Source organism: Silurus meridionalis, chromosome 4 (assembly GCF_014805685.1).
Source record: "Silurus meridionalis isolate SWU-2019-XX chromosome 4, ASM1480568v1, whole genome shotgun sequence".
Lineage (NCBI taxonomy): Eukaryota > Metazoa > Chordata > Actinopteri > Siluriformes > Siluridae > Silurus > Silurus meridionalis.
The window spans coordinates 18884418-18905462 of NC_060887.1; the positions used below are offsets into that span (position 1 = coordinate 18884418).

General features: G+C 41.4%; 1 protein-coding gene across 1 annotated transcript in view; it reads left to right on the plus strand.

The window, feature by feature from the left end:
* The first annotated feature begins 580 nt into the window (after nucleotides 1-580).
* ldlrad4b (low density lipoprotein receptor class A domain containing 4b) overlaps nucleotides 581-21045 on the plus strand; it is a 76454-nt gene continuing 55989 nt past the window's right edge. Inside the window, exon 1 of the mRNA XM_046846669.1 lies at nucleotides 581-774. The gene's annotated coding sequence lies outside the window, so the exon portion shown is untranslated. The remainder of the gene's footprint in view (nucleotides 775-21045) is intronic.

Consider the following 21045-nt stretch of genomic DNA (forward strand, 5'->3'; position numbering starts at 1 on the left):
CATATTAAATCTATGAAACCTGATCTAGTTGATCTGTGGCCATAAATGACTGCTTTTTTTCTTTTAGGGGTGTGCAAGCTTTTGCATGTATAGCTGTACAAAAACAAACGACATGCTTGCTCCACTAGAGGGCGACATTTAGGGCATTTAAATAAATAAATAAAATTTTATATATATATATATATATATATATATATATATATATATATATATATATATATATATATATACACAGGTATAAAAAGTCGACACATAAAAAAAAAAAAACTTGTATACATACTTTTAATGCACTAAATGTAACCAAAGAAAAGGAGCAGTGGTTAACAAGGCAACAGGAAGATGTTTGTTGTTTACAGTTTTATAATAATAATATATATCCTATAAATATAATTTATTTAGTTTCGACAATTAACCTTTCTACGCTCGTATGGTTTTTCGGACATTATATTAAAAGATTAGAAGGCGAGCTGTGGAGCTTTGAGGAGTTTGTTGGAGGAGAGGAGGAGAGCGCGCTCGGTGGCGGTGAAGGCGCGGCAGTGAGGAGGAGGAGGACTTTTACTGTGAAGCGCTGTGGGCAGTGCGCATGGCTGGGGCTCATGGCGCCGTGCCCGCTGTTCCTCTCCAGCGCTGTGCGGAGCGGCTGCACTCAAATCAGGTCATCAGCAGCGGATCAACACGAGCCACCGGCGCGCGCGCGCACACACACACTCACACACTCACACTCGTCTATATCCGGACACGCACCGACGAGACGCGATGTGTCTCAATAGAGAGGTAAGTGAGCGACACTTCACTCTGTATGTATGTATGTATGTATGTGTGTTAATTCAGATCGCATCCGATCTGCGCTTCAGTGTCAGTAGTTCCGGAGGCGCCGCTCCGCACAGCGCGGTGTTACAGCACACTGGAAAGTTGGAGCGTCTGCGCCTCTGCGCCTCTGTCCGTAATACAGCAGTGATGTGACCGCGTTTAACCTGAGTCTATATACTGCTCTCTCTCTCTCTGTGTCTCCTTTTTTCTCTCCGTCTGTCTCTCTGTGTCTCTTTTTCTCTCTTTCTGTCTGACTCTTTCCTTCTCTCTGTCTGTCTGTCTTTCTCTCTCTCTCTCTCTCTCTCTCTCTCTCTCTCTCTCTCCATATATTTGTCTGTCTGTCTCTTTCCTTCCCCTCTCTCTCTCTCTCTCTCTCTCTCTCTCCATATATTTGTCTGTCTGTCTCTTTCCTTCCCTCACTCCCCCCTCTCTCTCTCTCTCTCTCTCTCTCCATATATTTGTCTGTCTGTCTCTTTCCTTCTCTCTCTCTCTCTCTCTCTCTCTCTCTCTCTCTCTCTCTCTCTCTGTCTCCCTTTCTCTCTATATATTTGTCTGTCTGTCTCTTTCCTTCTCTCTCTGTCTTTTACTCTGCCACCCCTTTCTTTTCTTTTCTCTTTCTCTCTGTCTCTTCCCCATCCTGTCTCTCTCTCCATCTCTCTCCGAGACACTTCCCTTCTGTCCACCGGTTTGTGAATGGGAGTTAAAGTGTGTGTGTGTGTGTGTGTGTGTGTGTGTGTGTGTGTGTGTGTGTGTGTGTGGGAGACAGAGCACTAGCCTAATGCTAAAGCAGAAAAGTTGACCCTGTCCCTGTCTGCTGCATCCCGCTCACTTTCATAACGCTTCTGTGTCCCTGTCCTGCTTCTCTCAGTCTCCCAACAGTCCCTAAATGTCCCCTATAAGATGACCAGTGTTTAATGTGGTTCATCTGCAGTGTGTGTGTGGAAGTTGTGCCTTAGCTAACTGGCTAAGCTTTTTCCCAGCCTGCTTCATGTCTCATTTTCCTGTATTATTCAGTGGCTAGAATATGAAACTTGCCAAGGAAACAGCTGTTAGTGTGGATTACTGGGTCGGTGTGCTGCTTGGGCTTGAACTTGATCTTGAACTTGAGCTTGAATAACAAAAATAAATCCAGTGAACAGTAAATGAAATGTAAGGCAGTGTTGTGAGGCTGAGCTCAGGGGACTGTTAGTTATTAGTGATTGCTGTATTACAGATGAAGGGTATTTGTAGTGTTTTTGCAGTGTTTTAGTGTTTTCACTGTTCTGCTCTAACACACTTAAACAAACTCATCAGCTAACTGAGAGTTCAAACTGAGCTTCAGCATGCAGTGCAGGAGCACCGGAGGAGCAGGAAACACTGCCCGAGGACAGAGCACTGAATGAGCGGCTCAATAAGGTGTGTTAATGCCATGAAAATGTGCAACTGCAGTGCAGTGTTTCGAACCCACACGCACACACACAATATGCAGGATGGATGCACCTTGACACACACCACACAAAGCCAGTACAAGCCCCAACCCTGGTGAACACTCCAGGTTTATTTTCATGTCTGCCACATGGATGTTTTCTGTCAATCAAACCTCGAAAAGGCCTCGAGGTGCTTTTGAAGGAGAAATGAAATCCACACATTTAGTTTTTGTCGAAATGCGGTCTAGATCCTGTCCTTTGACTGCGTGAACTGTGTTTGAGATTGGCGCTCCCTCCTAAACAGATTTGGTTGAATGTTCAATTGTAAGCTGAAAGTGTGTATGCTTTCAGAGCACACAGTCCTTCTGTCTTAGTCTTTTGGCTCACACTGCTTCATAATGTCTGAAGCCTTCAACTGTCCTCCCATTACTGCATTTAGGCGCTCTCTTTCTGACTGCACTGCATATCTCAGACTCAGTGTGAGGCATGCGTGTGTGTGTATGTGTGTGTGTGTCTGTGTCTGTGTCTGTGTGTGTGGAGTGGTGTGGACGTCTGCCAGCTCCCTCTCTGCAAACTTGGAGCGAGTGCAGTGCCTGGGGCTGTCGTGACCAGAGTTCTCCATGGCTGCAGACACACTCGCTGTGCCCTTTCCTGTGCACTGCAGGCACTGGCCTACTTGCGCCGCACAGACACGGACACGTCGGCTACTGCCAGACAGAACGGAACAGTGCTCTCCTTTTACAAGCTGCCGCTTTGGCCTGAGGTGCATGTACTACACCACCTGCTGTCTGCTCCTATCAGCTCTGAAGTTTACCTACAGTCTGAATAGTTTGAATGGTTCGGATGCTTTGTTTAATTTGCATGTCGAGACAGCTTGTCGGAGGAGTCGTTATGAAATCGACACTGAAAGGAAGCCGTCGGAGAGGATTTTGAAACACAGTTTGTTCAGTCTGCACATTGTTTTTTTTTTTTTTTTTTTTTTTTTTTTTCCGTCAGGGGAAATGAAGTCTGTGCGTTCGTTCTGTACGTCTTCCTTTTTGGCTTTGCAGTAAATTGTATTGGTGGAAACGAGAGCTTAGTGTTGCACCGGGTTGCCGCGTTTTCATTATTTGCCGTAATTTTTGGACTGCTCGTGTTTAAGGGTCTTGCTGCCCAACATTTGCTTTCAGCAGGTGGAACGGAAGTTGTGTTGTAGCCTAGTAAAAAAAAACCTAGAGGCACAACCTATGCTTATATATTACACCCTCTAATACAGAGGTCTGACCATTTATACACCACAGATCCATATATATATATTTTTTTAAATATATATATTTTAATGGAACTGCTGTTGTGTGTGTTTGAAGTGATCAGATACTGGCTTTTAAAGCACAAATGGCACAATAAGTTTTACAGTATCATATCTATAGCCATTTTCACCAGAACCTCCTTGTAACCCAATATCCCAGTACTGGTCATGACCTGATGGTTGTAAACCTCTGCGCTAGTACGTCCAGTCTTGTCTCTTAACCATCATTAACTACACAGTAACTCGGTTCAAAGTTAGGAGTAACAATAAATAAATAAATGTTGGGGTTTTTTTTGGATTATATAAATGAATGAGTATTCAAAATATTTCTTTTTATTCCTTTTAGCACTTTAACAGCAGAAGGTGTGATAACACTTTTCCCTATTCCTTGCGTCTCACCTGATACCAGCATATATTTCTGTCTTTAAAATTACTTTTTCTTTTTTTTTTAATAGTGAAAGCACTTTGCTGAAAGAGAAATGAGAAAAAAATAACACCACAAATATGACTTTATAAAAGACACCGTTTTGTCTGTAAGGTTCGCCTGGGACACAAGAACACACGGCAATGTAATAAAGCACTAAATAAATACACCAAAATCAATTCTAGTAAAAAATAAATAAATAAATAATGTCTCTGTTCAAATATTTTCAGGTCAGGTTCAATAAAAAAAATCTTTCAAATTCCAGTTTTTACAGGATTTGGTTCGGACATTTTTCTTCTCCGCTGATATCATATCCACCAGTTTTTGCTGGTATCAGCCCAATGCCGATCCTGCATATCGGATCACGTAACCTAAGTGATCGACTACAAGTAGGTTATTTTTATATCAGGCAGTGTAACCAGCGCTTACGTAATAGTGCAAACCGTCTTAGCTGAAACCCGAATCATGAGCGAGGTATTTCACGAAATATTTCAAACACAGTACGTGTAACGTTACACTTTATTCCATCATCCAGCAGATTGTAGTGCAGATGATAAGTTTTTATCTTTTTAAATCGATAATAAAGGACTGCATCACAGATTCTATGGACAAAAGTATTGGGAAATTTGACATTTTCCGCCGTGTGTGATTCTTTCCCAAACTGTTACCACAAAATTGCTGGTACACAATTGTATAGAATGTGTTTGGATGTGGAAGCATTACATTTTCCCCTCACTTGAACTAGGACACCTAAACCTTTTCCAGCATGATAATTCTACTTACTCGTGGTCTCTTTTTTTTCTTTCTTTTTTTCTTCTTTTTGTATTTATACAGTACAGACCAAATGTTTGGACACACCTTCTCATTCAAAGAGTTTTCTTTATTTTCATGACTATGAAAATTGTAGATTCACACTGAAGGCATCAAAACTATGAATTAACACGTGGAATTATATATGGAATTATATACATAACAAAAAAGTGTGAAACAACTGAAAAATATCATATTCTAGGTTCCTTCAAAGTAGCCACCTTTTGCTTTGATTACTGCTTTGCACACTGCTTTGACATTCTCTTGATGAGCTTCAAGAGGTAGTCACCTGAAATGGTCTTCCAACAGTCTTGAAGGAGTTCCCCAAAAGATGCTTGGCACTTGTTGGCCCGTTTGCCTTCACTCTGCGGTCCAGCTCACCCCTAAACCATCTCGATTGGGTTCAGGTCCGGTGACTGTGGAGGCCAGGTCATCTGGCGCAGCACCCCATCTCTCTCCTTTTTGGTCAAATAGCCCTTGATGCCTTCAGTGTGACTCTACAATTTTCATAGTCATGAAAATAAAGAAAACTCTTTGAATTAGAAGGTGTGTCCAAACTTTTGGTCTGTGCTGTACATTGTGTTGTGTGTGTGTGTGTGTATAGACTGTATACTGTATTATGTCTCTTTTGTTTTCCCACTGTGGGATGAATAAAGGTATATCTTATCTTATCTCATTCCCCTGTACACAAAGCCAGCTCCATGAACATATGGTTTATGTGGGTTGGAATGGAAGATCCTGAGTGGCCTACTATAAAGCTTTCACCTCAACCCTATTGAACACCTTTGTGATGAATTGGAATGCTGACTGCACCCCAGGCCTCCTCAATGTACACCAATACCCGACTTTACTAACACCCTTTTAGCTGAATGAGCACAAATCTCCACAAGAACACTCCAAAATCTAGTGGAACATCTTCCCAGAAGAGTGAAGGTTACTATAATAGCAAATGGGGACTAACTGTAGAATGGGATGTACAAAATGCACATACCAAACTATGGCGCATGTGTCCACAAACACGTTTGTCCATATAGGACCCTATATAAAGTCCCTTCGGCTGCTCCCATTAGGGGTTGCCACATTGGATCATCCGTCTCCATACCCCCCTGTCCTCTACATCTGCCTCTTTCAACCCAACTACCTGCATGTCTTTCCTCACCACATTCATAAACCTCCTCCTTGGCCTTCCTCTTTTTTTCCTTCCTAGTGGCTCCATACTCAGCATCCTCCTACCGATATTGCCTTCTCACTCTGTGTTAAAAGTGTAAAAGAGAAAAAGTGCACACTTTTTAGTGTGTAGTAAAAGGGACGTATAAGCCCCTTGTTGCGTAGTTGCATCTTGCAGCATGTTATCTTTGATTCATTCCTTTGCATTTTTGTTTCCATGCCTCATAAAAAACACATTATGTCACAAATTCCATCCTCTTTCACGCAAGCTGTGGACGATATTAACCGAGAGTTCACTGATTCACACTATTAAAGAATCTATTGGAAACTCGTTTCATACTATGTACTACAATTCGGGACATGCTTGTTCTAAACGCAGGTACTATTTCGGAGGCATAGAAGGCAAATTGGAATGCAGAAACAGACTTTCCTGAGGAAAGACTGTGTGTAGATTTCGTGTTAGATTGTGTCTCTGACTAGTGATGCTGTAATACACCACACTGTAAAACAATTCTTTTTTCTTTTATATGATTATGTGCTAGTTTTCAGGACGTCTTTACACCATTTTACATCGACTTGCATTGAGCTGGTGCAGCCCACATCTTGCAGTCACAGCCTGCATGCAACCTCCGCCTCTTAAATTGTTGCAGGATTTCAGGCTCATTGTCTCGAAGGCAGCTCTGTGGGGTTAAAGGTCAAGAGCAGGCCACTGGAACTTGAATGCTCATCTGTCTGCTGAAACTTTGCTGCATTCAGAACACAATGGTGTGAATGCTTAATTAGTCCAGAGTGACTGGCAACACGAGTGTCTGTCATGTCTGTCTGCACTGTGACTCTCTTCTCATGACGTTTGAGGCACTATAGAAATGCAAACGCTGAACAATTGTGTCTCTCTCCTCTTTTTTTCCTCCCTATGCACTGACCTAAGCTTGAGAATCAGGGCTTTTTAAAGGTGACCTGATTAGGTCTAGTTCCACCTGGACTTTATTAGGTAAAAGTGCACAGTGGTTTCTTGTATGACACACGACTGCTGCTTATCACATAACATACTTTACTACATAAGATATTTATTCATTCGCAGTGGAATAAAATAGATTTGGCAGCATTTTAGTCCCAATTAAGTGACCGTATTTTGAAAGCATTTTTTAAGCAGACATTCGTGACTTTCCAGCACCCAATACATCTCTCAAGCTCGCATCATATTTACATTCATGCCATTTGGCAGATGCCCTTTTCCAGAGCAGCTTACAACTGAGCCTATAAGGGTTAAAGGCCTTTCTCAAGGGCCCTGCCTTGGCAGCTTGGTGGTGCTGGGTATGAACTTGCGACCTTCTGATAAGAAGTACAATATTTTAACCACAGAGTTAACACTTTGTGTAGGGGATAATGGTGGTCAGTGGGTTTTGGTGATACTGGTGACCACTGGCTGATTGTTGGGGATAATGGGTGTTCCCAACACCCAATCACTAATCACCAGTGTTTGCCTGACCCAGTTTGTCAGGCAAAAACGTTCTTTGGTTTAAATGTTTTTTTTCTTAATTATATTTGAGTTATTCAGTATTTAAATTGTACCCACTTATTTATAAAGAATCTATAAAGGATCTTATTATTTTCCATTGAAAACAAAACTCGCACGTCTTTCAGCACGATCCTGACAGTTCACTGAATATGAATATTTTTCGAGCAGGCATTAGTTTTTTCCCCTGAACAGAGAGAACAGTGGGTTGTTGCTGTAAAGACAGAACTTCCCCAGACAGAGGAGGAGGTGTGTGTTGGCGTGAGGAGAGCATTATGTGTCGCCAGGTTAAGGTGCCTTTTTTCATGGCATTGAGCCAAGTGTAACAGTGTACTGTGATGGCACGTGGAGCGCGGTGTCAGAAATATGATCGATCTGTGTGTGAGTGTGTGTGTGTGTGTGTGTGTGTGTGTGTGTGTGTGTGTGTGTGTGTGTGTTTGGGGTTGGTGGGGGGGGTTTGCACATCGCCATCACTGTCTCCATAAAACATTCACCATAAAAGACTTTACGACTGAATGATTCACTGTCGCATGTTTGCCTTCTGATTCAGCTTCTTTTTACATGCTCATACACGCTACCTGTCTGTCCACAGCTGTTGGTTGTTTAGTCTGCGGGCGACGGATTACTGAAAAGATAAGTACGATAGGCTCAGCTGCCTTGTTAAACTTTCTAGCAATTTTACAAAAGGAAAGCTTATTGTTTTTAGGGAGAGGGGTGGGATTTGTGAGGCTGTTTGTGATTATATTGAGTCTTATGTTGACGACTTGATATTTGAGATGCGGCCCATAGTGCAGATTAGCTTCCAGTCTCTGCACTTGGCATGAGTGGGAACTCTGCTGAGATCGCTGCCCACTCCCGACCGGAACACTCGCTGCTAATAGGGAGGAGCTTCCTGTCTCGCAGAGATCCGTCTGTCCGTCTGACATCATATGCCAAGCCGCCTGTCTCGTTGTTTGGAATGTCATCACACCTTGGGTGCAGAAAATGTCAGGGGGATCCTGTGAGGGGCCTCCTGCCACAATTCGCCTTTTTATTACCAGACTTTAACTCAAACCCAGATTCTAACCTTGCTGATTTTCTGAATTCTGGTGAAAATCGGGGTAATGCCGCCTGATGCCGTTCTAAAGAGCAGCAGAGGAGAAAATGTAAATGTTCAACCCTGATATAAAGTTTGTGTCAGCACCTCTTGGAAGACTAGTGGCGAACTTCAACATGCGTGTTGGTGCTTTAACAGTTGTGTCTACGTTGGTAATTAGATCAGTAGCTGATCTACTAGTGTGAAACAGAAGCTCTGAAGCTTTTAGGCCTTCTCCTATCTACCGATTGCCATAGCGACTGAGAAAAGAGGCAGTCCATATGGCATAGTAGGGGTAAGGCCCCTATTCCTGCTCACTCATACGCTGACAGATGGAGACTCACCGGGCCCTGAACAGGGTTCTAATCCTAATCCTGGCAGTGTTGGAACCGAGACACCCTTAGACTGTACACTTGCTCCGAACTGTACAGGATTACAGCATCATATGTTCAGTTCTTAATGAACATTCTGCCCAATGTATTAGTTATGTACATGCAGATGGACCAGGGTCTACCACTGCAAATCATCAACTACTCATAGTAGTTTTTCATTTTTTTTTCCCTGAGCTAAGATCTTGTACTATTTTATCCTATAACTTTATGTTCATGAAGTCTCAAATCTGATTGGTCAGAAAATGAACTGATAGTACTGTCTGTAACTGTCAAGGAGTTTTTTTTGTCTGGGCTTGCTCATTAGGGACAAACGTACAATTATAAGAAACAAACATTATGCATTCTTTTAATTATCGGAGTAAAGCTGCTTTGAGACAATGTACATTGTTAAAAGTGCTTTACAAATACAAATTAATTAAATTGAATTGTAATTCATATCACTGGTTTATGTTCATGTGTTTGTCCTAAAGCATTATTATTTCTGTAGCATCTTACACAGGGACATGTTCAGCAGACACTCTACAATAAACGGGTTAAAAACCCTTATAATTGTCGAAATAAAAAAAGTTTAATGTGTCGGCACCTTGTAACAATCAGTGGTAACGCTTTACCTTTTCTACCATGGGTGAGTCTTAAGAACGGAGTAACAGGACAAGCTGTGTGTGTGTGTGTGTGTGTGTGTGTGTGTGTGTGTGTGTGTGTGTGTGTGTGTGTGTGTGTGTGTGTGAAAGAGGAAAAAAGAGCGTTTGGTCAGAAACTACTGTTTTCAGCTGCTACAAAAGTTATAATAGGAGCTTAATTGTGTATTGGATATCCCACACCTTATATCTAACTGTAAACGGATTCAAATGTATAACGTTCCTATCGGCAAAAAGGATGCAACCGTTTTTTTGACCGCAATGATCATTTTTGCATCAACGCAGTGCACCACGCCCTCATTCTTGTGAATTCATCATGGATTCTTTCAAACCACTACGCTACACTTTCTATATAATCCGTTTTTCCATATAATGGAAATGGTAAGATTTGATAGCAGCTGCTTTTGTGATTAGTGCTAATGACCTGCGTCTTTGGATCGTAATCCTGCTTTAATAACCCACTCTATTTATTTATTAAAGACTTTCTGTAACTGTATCGAATGTTACAAACGGGTGAGTGTATTCTAAGAGAGATATGTATAAACAAAAAAAAATCTACCAGTGTTAAATTATTAATGAAAATGATATAAGATGGAAAATTTGTTCCCTCATTTAAACACCTCTAAAATATTTCATGTGACAAAACTGTCTCTGAAAAGGTTTGGACAGACAAGTTTCCTCAAAATTGTCTAAAGATTTTGCCCGATGTCATCTTGAGATTCGTGCGTTTCCTGAGCCAAAAAGAAAGTTCTAGAAAAGTCCAGTTTGAAAACCGGCGAATTTTCTATCATCTGACTGGTGTCTTTTTGTGTGTTGTTTTTTTGTTTTGTTTTGTATTTTACGATACAAAATATTACAATACAATGTTTTAAAGAAAAGCATTTCTATCCCCCAGATACCTTAGCACAACCCAAGGATATGCGTCTGGGTTTAGCTTTTGTGAGTTTTTCTCAGGTAACACTTTTTATTTTATAGTCCAAATGTAGACTGTAAAAGCCAGATTTATTTATGAGTAGGTTAATGCCTGGTGTTTAGTGTACATGCTGTTTTTATTTTTGACAGAAGCCACTTGTCTTTATCACAAATTCTTCAAACGTTTCAGTTCACAATTAGTCTGACGTTTTATGACCTGTTGAAAGACGGGTATATCAGTTGAGCTTTGACGCTTGGAAGCAGACGGAGGCTATGTCGCTCAGACGCTCAGACCGGTTGTTTTAGTCCACACCCGAACGCGATTGCTGCGTTCCCATGAACATAAATTAAGTGCAATGGAGGGAAATCACTTCAGTGTCCCATATACACATATTAAACTGTGTTTGTAAAAGTTTCCTTTAGTTAGTGAGTCGCTCAGTCACTGTGCTTGTATACAGTAGGAAAAAAAATCAATATTTTAAGTCAATTTATGTAAATAAATAAATTAGAAATCAATCATTTGACTGAAACGTTTATAAATGACTGCTATTAGCATATGCTATATGCACAAATTTACTGAACATGGACATTTCCAGCCATATGTGCTTTTTTTTTTTTTTCTCCAAAAATAATTTCCCTGTAAATTTGAACAAGGGTTGAGTGGAAGATCTTGAGATGCTTGCTATAATGCTCTGACCTCAACCGTATTAAAAAGCTTTGGGATGAGTGGCAAGCGCTGACTGCACCCCCAATCCTCCTCACCCTACATCAGTACTGTAAATCTCCACAAGCACACTGCAAAATCTAGTGAAACATCTTCTCAGAAGAGTGGAGCTATTATAACAGCAAAATATTGAATCGGGTTTTTAAGGAGCACATATGAATCTTCTAGTCAGAGGTCTACAAACTGTCTATATAGTATATAAAAAGTTAGTGTTAGAAAGTAAAAAAATAGGTTAAACAACATATTTCATGTGTGATTTGACTTTCAATTTTAATATCTTGTTTCCTAAATTATTAAATGTGTTCTTTAAACCCTTAAATAGTTTAAATTATCAGTAAGGAGTTTGATAAGGAAATGAATTTGCTTATCTAAACAGGTCTTTCTCTCTACCTCTTTACCTAAATCACATACATGTTCATTTTCATTTAATATTAAGCCGCAACTAGGCTTAAATGAATGCCTTAATGTGCAACTTTGCTGCATATAGAGTAGTTTAGTTATAAAATAGGGAACATTTAATGCTAATAGTTTAATATTTTACTGCAGTGGCCTGTGTGGTTGGCTTTGCCTCATCGTTTTCCATCTTAAAGATTGTGCAATTTACAAAGCAGTTCTAAACAACAACGATCAGTTTCCTGCATTCAGTTGGACTGTTCCGTTTGCCTTCTTGGTATCTAAGCAGGAAATCTGTATTTTGGAAGGGAATTTCTGGTATTTTGTGTGTCTTTTGCACTAACGCTGCCCCTAGCAGCTTCATTATGGTGTTACTTTAGGAATACACTAAAATCAGCATCATCGATTATTCAGAGTAATCGTTGCAGCCTTGCTGTTTTGTACGCCTGTGTGTGTGTGTGTGTGTGTGTGTGTGTGTGTGTGTGTGTGTGTGTGTGTGTGTGTGTGTGTGTGTGTGTGGTTTAAATGTTGCCTTCATGTACCAACAGTACACCTGACCGAGCCATTTAGTTACTAAATTGCATTAACCATTATTCAGATCAATGAAATCGTCTCTGTTGTCTGTTTTTCAGCTTCAGGACGTACCTTATAGCCGACATGCTAACCAGTTTTAGTAACCAAATATATGCTGATGATACTAGCCAGTGTTTCTGTTAGAATGTAGAGTGTTTTTGTTTCTTGTTTTGGACAATTGTATTGAAACACCTGACTTTTCCAGCCATATGTGTTTTTTCATCTCTAAACGTCCCACACAATGAATGCATTAAATTTTCCCTTCACTTCAACTAGGAGACCCAAACCTGTTCCAGCATGACAATGCCCAAAGCCAGCTTTATGAAGATATTGTGAACATGGGTTGTAGTGGAAGATCTTAAGTGGCCTGCTATAGAGCTCTGACCTCAACCCTATTGAAAACCTTCACTTTACTAATAGCCTTGTGGCTTAATTAGCACAAGCTATGTAATGAAATGTAGTTAAACATCTTTTCAGAAGAGTGGAGGTTATTATATCAGCAAACAGGTAGTAAAATTGGAGCAGGATGAATCTTATAGTCAGATGTCCACAAACATTTTTGCATATTGTGTATCGACCAACTGTAACCCATTTTGGAATAGGACCAATGCTGCTGCCTTGAGTTTGCAAGTCACAGCTCTTTGATTCTATAGCGAGTCTACTACATGTTCTTACTAAACATGGTTGAGAGAGAACTGTTACAATTAATTGAGAGCAAACTGACAAACGCAGACACATCACAAGCAGCGTACATTCTCCATAGGCAAGCCAGAGATCAAATAAACCACACAGACAAAGTGGCATTAAAACATGAAAGCTTCCAGGGTTAAGGTTTTAATATTTTATGCAAAACATTCAGACGATGCTTGAAAGATAAGCTTTAGATAGTTTATATTTAAATGTATTAAATGAGAGTTTGTAGGTTGTTCGAGAGCATAAAATCTAAAGTATGGTTCAGCAAGTTCTCTTTTGCCATAGTGTATATAAAAATGCCTTCAATTTTAACCAGGCAATAAATACCTCAGTTAGTCTTTATAAATATATATATATAACAGGAGCGCAGTTATCATATTGGCTGAGTGCATGTGTGTGTGAATGGCTGAGTGCATGTGTGTGTGTGAATGGCTGAGTGCATGTGTGTGTGAATGGCTGAGTGCATGTGTGTGTGAATGGCTGAGTGCGGGCGTGTGTGAATGGCTGAGTGCGGGCATGTGTGAATGGCTGAGTGCGGGCATGTGTGAATGGCTGAGAGCATGTGTGTGTGAATGGTTGAGAGCGGGCACGTGTAAATGGCTGAGTACGGGCGCGTGTGAATGGCTGAGTGTGAATGGCTGAGTGCATGTGTGTGTGGCTGAGAGTGGGCGCGTGTGAGTGGCTGAGAGCGGGCGCGTGTGAGTGGCTGAGAGTATGTGTGTGTGAATGGTTGAGAGTGGGCATGTGTGAATGGCTGAGTGTGTGTGTGGGTGTGTAAATGGCTGAGAGCGGGCACGTGTGAATGGCTGAGTGTGAATGGCTGAGAGCGGGCACGTGTAAATGGCTGAGAGCGAATGGCTGAGAGCGGGCACGTGTAAATGGCTGAGAGCGGGCACATGTAAATGGCAGAGAGTGGGCACGGGTGAATGGCTGAGTGTGAATGGCTGAAAGCGGCTGTGTGTGAATGGCTGAAAGCGGGTGTGTGTTTGTGTGTGTGTGTGTGTGTGTGTGTGTGTGTGTGTGTGTGTGTGTGTGTGTGTGTGTGTGTGTGTTGTGAATAAAACATAAGGCTGTAATGCAGCTGTAATGAGTTGAGTGTAGTCTGGCTGATGTGAGCATGGTGATAATGCAGCACACTTGTTTGGCCAGTGTGTTTTCCGAAGGATGTCGTAAAAACGTCTGTACTTCACAGCCTTATTCTTGGCTTTAGCATCTTTTGGCTACGGTGTTCCTGAATATATCCTCCGTTTCTATGGCCATATACATCGCTTTGGCAAGCTCATTGTGTCCAGATTCTCTGTTGTTAAGTGCAAATACATTCAAGAACTTGGTGTTTGCGGTCAGAAATGGGTGATGCATTGTGGCTAAGGGACAAAGTGCCTGAGACCGAATTATAGGTGTAATTTCTAAAGTTTGCAATCGTTATGTCTTTGTGCTAGCAAAGCAAAGATTCAAACGCATTGTCCTCATAGCATTTGTTTAACCAATGTGTCTGTCCTTTGTGATGATGTGCTGATTCTCATGTCCTAAGTCCCAGTCTTGGTCCGAATTGTAGCCACTGCAGCACTCTGCCTCCTCCTGTCTCTGTCGCAGTGTGCAATGCAGCCTGCTTTTGACAGCAGCTCGGCACGAGGACACGGTAAACACCTCAACTTTTGTGAGGCTCAGCACAAATCCAGACTAGTTCTCACTTCAGTCACAGATCACAGGAAGGAGAGTTAATATGCTAGGGTACAGAAATATTACCTTATACAGGATAGATAATTGCCATGTGGCATCCGGAGTGCTGCAATGCAGCAGCGTTCTCACCCTGTAGTGCATGAGATCAGGCAGGATTAAACTGGGTCTGGGTGAATGAGGAATCACCTGTAGTCTCAGAAGCATCTGCTGGGCCAAGCATTTCTGGGTGAATGTGAGCAGAATTCTGCGAAAGGCTATGAAGTCGGAGAATTGGTTTTAACGTTGACATTTCAGAGTCTTTAGTGAGCGGCACTCTGTATCTTGGTGAACTCGGTGCTGCCGGTGACTTGCTCTGCCTGGGTGAGGTCATGCGTGTTGGCGTTCACCTCAGTGACCTCGTCTATACTGACTGCCGAGCAGCAAAGGTCTGGCCGTCTAGACGCTGTGGAAAAACATCCTGATGAGCTTCGTATTGATTTGTCTGGAGCTTTAGCAGCTGATTTGAGACGATAGGAAAAAAAAGCAGTGTGTGTGTGAGAGAGAGAGAGAGAGAGAAGGTGAAAATGGGTTGATTTCAGAAGGACTGCGATCCTCCCTGAGACAAAACACAATTTTTTTTGGGGGGGTGGGGGGATTATGAATCTAATAGTAATTGATTCTGTGCCACATAATCTTGAAGTCATCAAATGCACCCCCTTATTCAAATATCGAACACAGAAAACAAAGCTTGGAGACAAGGGGTGGAGTGTGGGCTGCAAGGAGAAGCTGTAGTGTAGAAGCTGATGTGTGTAAAGTTGTAGAGGAAGTCTGACCGGAACTGAACCCATGGTATTGGACAGAATGTGTAAATGCAGAGCGCTGAGGTACGATGTCGAGACACAGAGATTTCTGTTTGAGTAGTGGTTGTAATATAACCCAGCCAGAGGTATAATTTCTAGAAGGTCCTCCGAACGCTAGTTTGAATAACCGTTTCAGCAAATTCTTTTTTTTTTTTTTTCCTCTTGGAACTCAGAGCCGTGCTTTATGGCGCTTGACTGAAGGGTCAGCAAGAGTGTGAGCAGTGTGAACCTTGCCCATACGCCGCACGACAAACTATTGATGGATCGGTTTGAAACAGGGAGCCGAACTGAAGGCAGAAAAGAGCAGAGTAATCAGGGCGCAGACTGTGAAGCAGCAGACTGGAACGGTGTTTCCGATGTCATCACGAGGCAGAAACACTGCTCAGGCCATTTACTATACAGCATACGAGCATGTCTGTGCCTCTCCGTCTTACCCAGAAAACCAATGTCTGTTAAAAGGAACACGTACACGCAGATTTTATATTTCTGTCTTATAATATTATTCGTCAGTATAATATTGCAAGCTCGAGGTTGGGAAATGATTCTCATCATGTCGCCTGGCAGAAAACAAAATTAGCCTTCTGTTTTTTTTGGATTTTTGGTTCTTTTTTTTTTTGTTGCTTTTTTGGATTTGGGTTGGGTGAAAGTGGCTTGTCGTTGGCACCGTACCCAAAGAATCTGAGTTGTGCATGTCTCCTAGCAAGTGAAGGATATGAAGTGTGTGCAAAAAAATTTTTTTCTTTCCTGCGAGTAGGGGATTGTGCTCGGCAGGGTGCCTTCTTCACATTCTCTCGCTCTCCCTATTTTCCTGCTGGTGTTCTTTGTTCTCTCTCCAGTCTGACAGTCAGTCACGCCTCACCAAATCACCAGGACTCTCGGGCTTTCTCCGCTCTCTGCTGCTGACCCACCTGTTCCTCACCACACAACCACAGTGGCCTCAAATACCACATAGCACGACAGCCTAGCAATCTAACCAGAACCGCCCAGTATGCTGTTGTAAAGCCTCACGTGTGACTTTTGTGCTGAATGTCTTTCTTGTGCAAATCACTTACCTACTTTTAACGTGTGTGTGTGTGTGTGTGTGTGTGTGTGTGTGTGTGTGTGTGTGTGTGTGTGTGTGTGTGTGTGTGTTCCTTCAGTGACTGTCTGGCCTATTTCTCCCATGGTGCCAGGTAAAACATACAAACCTGCACTGCTTTTTTCCCCCACCATTCCAGCAATTGTGTAACTATTGTGTGACTTATGTATTGGATGAAGTAAGAATTTATTTGTAACAAAATTTTAACTGCCTAATCAACAACCATCATCAACCCCACCGAATCGTCCTCGACGCGTTTGTATCGCGTTACGATTAGGTACCTTGTAACCAAGGCATGTCTCTAAAGGATCTGATGAAAGCCTGCTTTTAATTTTTTTTCCTCACCGATTTTCATTTACACTTTTCTCTCGTGCTGGAAAAAACGACGTTAAGCGGTCTTAAATCTCACAGACACGACTGAGTTATAATAAATAAATTAAAAAAAGCAAAAGTAAGAAGCGTTTCTTGAGCATTTCTGTCTGCTGCCAAGCAACTGGCTCAGAGCATTCAAACGCAGTCCGAATTGGGAAAAAAACACTGAAACAGTTTACCAGATTTTTTATTTTTATTTTTTAACAAGTCTGGTTTGAAATGCACAGCCATGAGTGGTTATTTTATCCTTTTTAGCTGCATGTGAGGCTTTTAACAAAATTCCTCAATACTACATGGCAGTAAAACTAAACATTTCCTCAACTGTTTAAACTCAGTACAGGCTGAACTCTGAGACCACACAGCATTACTGTTGTAACTCACCCCTGCACCTTACTCGTGTTAATGTGGACAATTATTAATCATTAATCATTCATTATTCCATTTAAAGCGCAAAAAAACAATCTCCGAAATCTCCTGGAATTATGGAATTGACGGCAGAAGAAAAGCGACTTATACGATGCATCCTTGATTAAAGAACCAAAGAATGCTCAAGCGTCAGCTACAACTCCTGAATGAAGGGCGCGTCCGCACGGCCATTATAATAATGACATTCCACATTCTCTTGCATAATGATACGTCACCGATACTTGGCGATGGGAATCAGTTCATTTATGAGAATGTGGTGTTTTTCTATTCAAGGGAAATGATCTAAATGTCGAAAGGTTTCGTTTCTTTATCGGAGTAACAAGTGGGAAAATTTCAATATACTTAAACATTGAAAAGTAAATTACATTTTAAAAAACCCCACAAATTTATAATTTATTTATAGATTCGTTTATCTATCCATCTATGTACACTATATCTGTATTTGAACACTATATCTATCTTGATTTTTGACCTTATTTCTACCCAGATTTTCCCATCATATGATGGCTATTAACTGAGTAGGATCACATGCTTTATCTGAGGCATCCAACTTCTTCCTTACAAACTGTTGGCCTCGTCTGTATGCACTTACAGGGGAAAGCGTGGTCTGCCCTCTTCCCCATGCATTAGCTTATAAATGTGAATGACCAGAGAGAAAGCATGTTATCCCTTTACAGCTGATTTATTTTATTTTATTTATTTTTTTGAACTTCTAGTAAACTCTATTTGGGGTTGCTTTAGAAATGGTTTTCAAATAGCTCAAAAAGCTCAAAGCTCAATAGCTTAAAAATGCTGAAACTCTAATAAATATGCATAATTTAATTTAAAGTTTAGTCATGAAATTGGTACTGATTTGGTCCTGGGAATTTGACAAAGTGGTCCCTGACTATAAAACATTGGAGAAGTCTTGTGTAGAACATGGTTAGTGCTTTCTTTAGGTGTACAGTAACTGATGTCTGATGGCAGAAATTGTGTACAGTATAAATAATGTGGAGTAACTAATTTCTCTTTTGGACTGAAGTAAAAAAAAAAAAGGGGGGGGGGGGGGTGGAACAACAATAACTTGGGGAATTTTAAATTCAAATTTTTTTTTAAGAACCAGCCTACTGTGTTATTGTCCATTTCTGGTGAGTTTATACCTGGCTGTATATTATTATTATTATTATTAGGATTATTATTATTATATTATTAGTATTATGATTATTACTAGTATTATAGTGAGGTACTGTTAGAAACCTATAGCAGGCCTCTGTAGTTGAGAGGCAGCTTTGTGGCTGTTATGCTCTGGCATTGATTAATGAGCGACCTGCATCTAGCTTTCAATGCAAAACAAAGATTACCCTTTCTCCTGCCATCTCCCACGTCCCTCACTCCCTTCCTCCTCCTCCCGTCTCTGTCTCGCTTTTTGTTTTTTCCCTCTATCTCTCACCACCCTTCTGTCTTTCTCCCCTGACGGGCGAGTCGTCGTCTCACCTTGGCTGGCAGGCTGGCTGGTGCGATTGATTTGGAGTGTGTCTCGGTAAGGCAGCTCGGTGCAGCAGTGGCCGCATTAGCTTCAGCACGAGGAGACAGACAGACCCCCTGCTGAGATCACATTTCACATCCAGCATGACAGCGTGCCTACACACACACACACACACACACACACACACACACACACTCTCGAACACATACACGCACACTTGGAGAGAATAGTGTAATCATCTTACTCAGTACACTTGCTTAGGCATGGGGGCCGATGTGCTTTCTCTGTGCTTAGCATTTTTAAAGAAGCAGAAGAAGAATTTGAGGGGGAATTTTAGAGAGAGAGATTTTCGTTTGATCTACTGCACGTCTGTCTACGTCTCAGAAGGATCTCTTTAACCGATTCGCAATTTTAACTGCAGTCTATTACCTATTATCAGAATGCGACATCAACAATTTTTTTGGTAGAGATGCAAGAAGACATGGTGTGCCTGTTGACAACTTTGCTAAACACAGCAAAGCAGATTCGATTTAAGAGTGTCTGCAGGTATTAGAGCCCTGAAATCACACTTAAGCTACTCATGTTGTACAATAGATAAAGGGAAAAAAGCACATTTGGCACAGGACTATGATGGTGTACCAGCTAGAGGTGAGCATCAGGATGGAAACCAATCTTGTGGTGCATGGATTATGTGAATTGCACCGGAAACAGAGGTTGTGGAACATCTCAACCGCTCCACAACACTTTTTTTTTTGACAGGGCACTGCTCAGTTGTGCTTTATGTTCATGTATACATTATTATAACTATTGTTCTGTTATATGGTTTCTAAACTCTGTAGTTGTTTAATTGTACAGTTTAATCACTGTTCTAAATGAATGTGCTGCCTTATAAACAGTTGTAACCATAGTTACATGTTTATTGTTGCATATAGAGTGAGACGGCTACTGTAATCTTTTAATTAGTCAACTTACTGGACAGTTTTTGCATGTCATGTTGAATGTGGCAATTTTGATCTATGGGACCAGGCACAAAATGAATTTGGGTAACTAGAAAAATGGCACAACAAGGTAACAGAGCTTCATTATTATGAAACATTTTTCTCTCTCGCACTCTCTTGATCTTATTGAATAATAAAATTCATACAAATGAATTTTATCACACCACTTTATCTCTGTGTATGATTCTGAGCAGGAGAATTGACCCATATTTATATCCGTTCAGTCAATTTTGCACTGCAAACTTCAACAACAGCTTTAATTCGTGTGGTTATTCACCTTCACATCATGCTTTGAGACCGTGTAATTGGACACCTAGCCATGGATTATCCCTTACTTAAAGAAAAATCCACTTTGTATAACTCCTATAATTAATTTTTGTAAAGAAATCTGGACTTTTTTTTTTATTTGACTACCTGCTAATAGAAGTGTAAAGATGTAGCCTTTTCTTCATTTCCACCCGTTTCAACATGTCTGTGCTTCAGTCTGTCCCGCTGTCTTCCCTGATCATCAGGTTAAAAAGTGTTAACAATTGTGCCGCGGCCTTGTCGATATCTTTGTGGTTTCCCTCTCTACAACACAAACCAAGCAAAGTCTCTCTTCCTGCAAAGATTTCTGGAGCTTGGTGACCAATGTTCATGTATCTGCAGGTCTTTGTCCTGGTCTATTCAGCATGTAGTTGTATTGTTGTTAAATGACCTCGGTGAGTGTGACTTGTGTTTGACTTGGACGGCGTTGCGTTGTTCTGCAGCGCGAGACTCGGCTGGGTCGTTTGAGGTTGCTCCTGCGCACTGACGGCGTGTGTTTTTACTACAACGCTGGTTACTGCGGTTCATCCGAGGTGAGGGAACAGCAGGCCTGGACTTTTAGAGCGTCGTCAACTTGCTCAGAGTGTAGAGCTCATCTCACACACACACACACACACACACACACACACACACACACACACACACACACACACACACACAGACCTCGTGATCACTTGTTTGGGTCGTCTGAGGCCAGGCAGCATGCTCACCTAACCTTAAATAGCAGGTTGCTGGCGCACTTTTGTAAGTGACAGCAGTAAGTTCAGGCGACTTCTTTTAAAGGACAGTTCAGACTTCATAGTATTGCTGAAAAGCAGCGATGTCTGCTGCAGCGAGGTGGATACTGCAGTGTGCGTCATTCACTTTCATAAAAATAACTCTCGGTTTTACAAAGACCCTTTAGAAAGTTCCAGATAGTTCTGACTTCCATATGCTACTTTGTGTTCAGAAGCACTGTCTCACGTCTCACTTTGCCTCTGTTATTTGGGATCATGTGATGCAGGTAATGATATAAAAATATATATATATTGCTCTGATCAATATCCAGTAGCATGTGTCT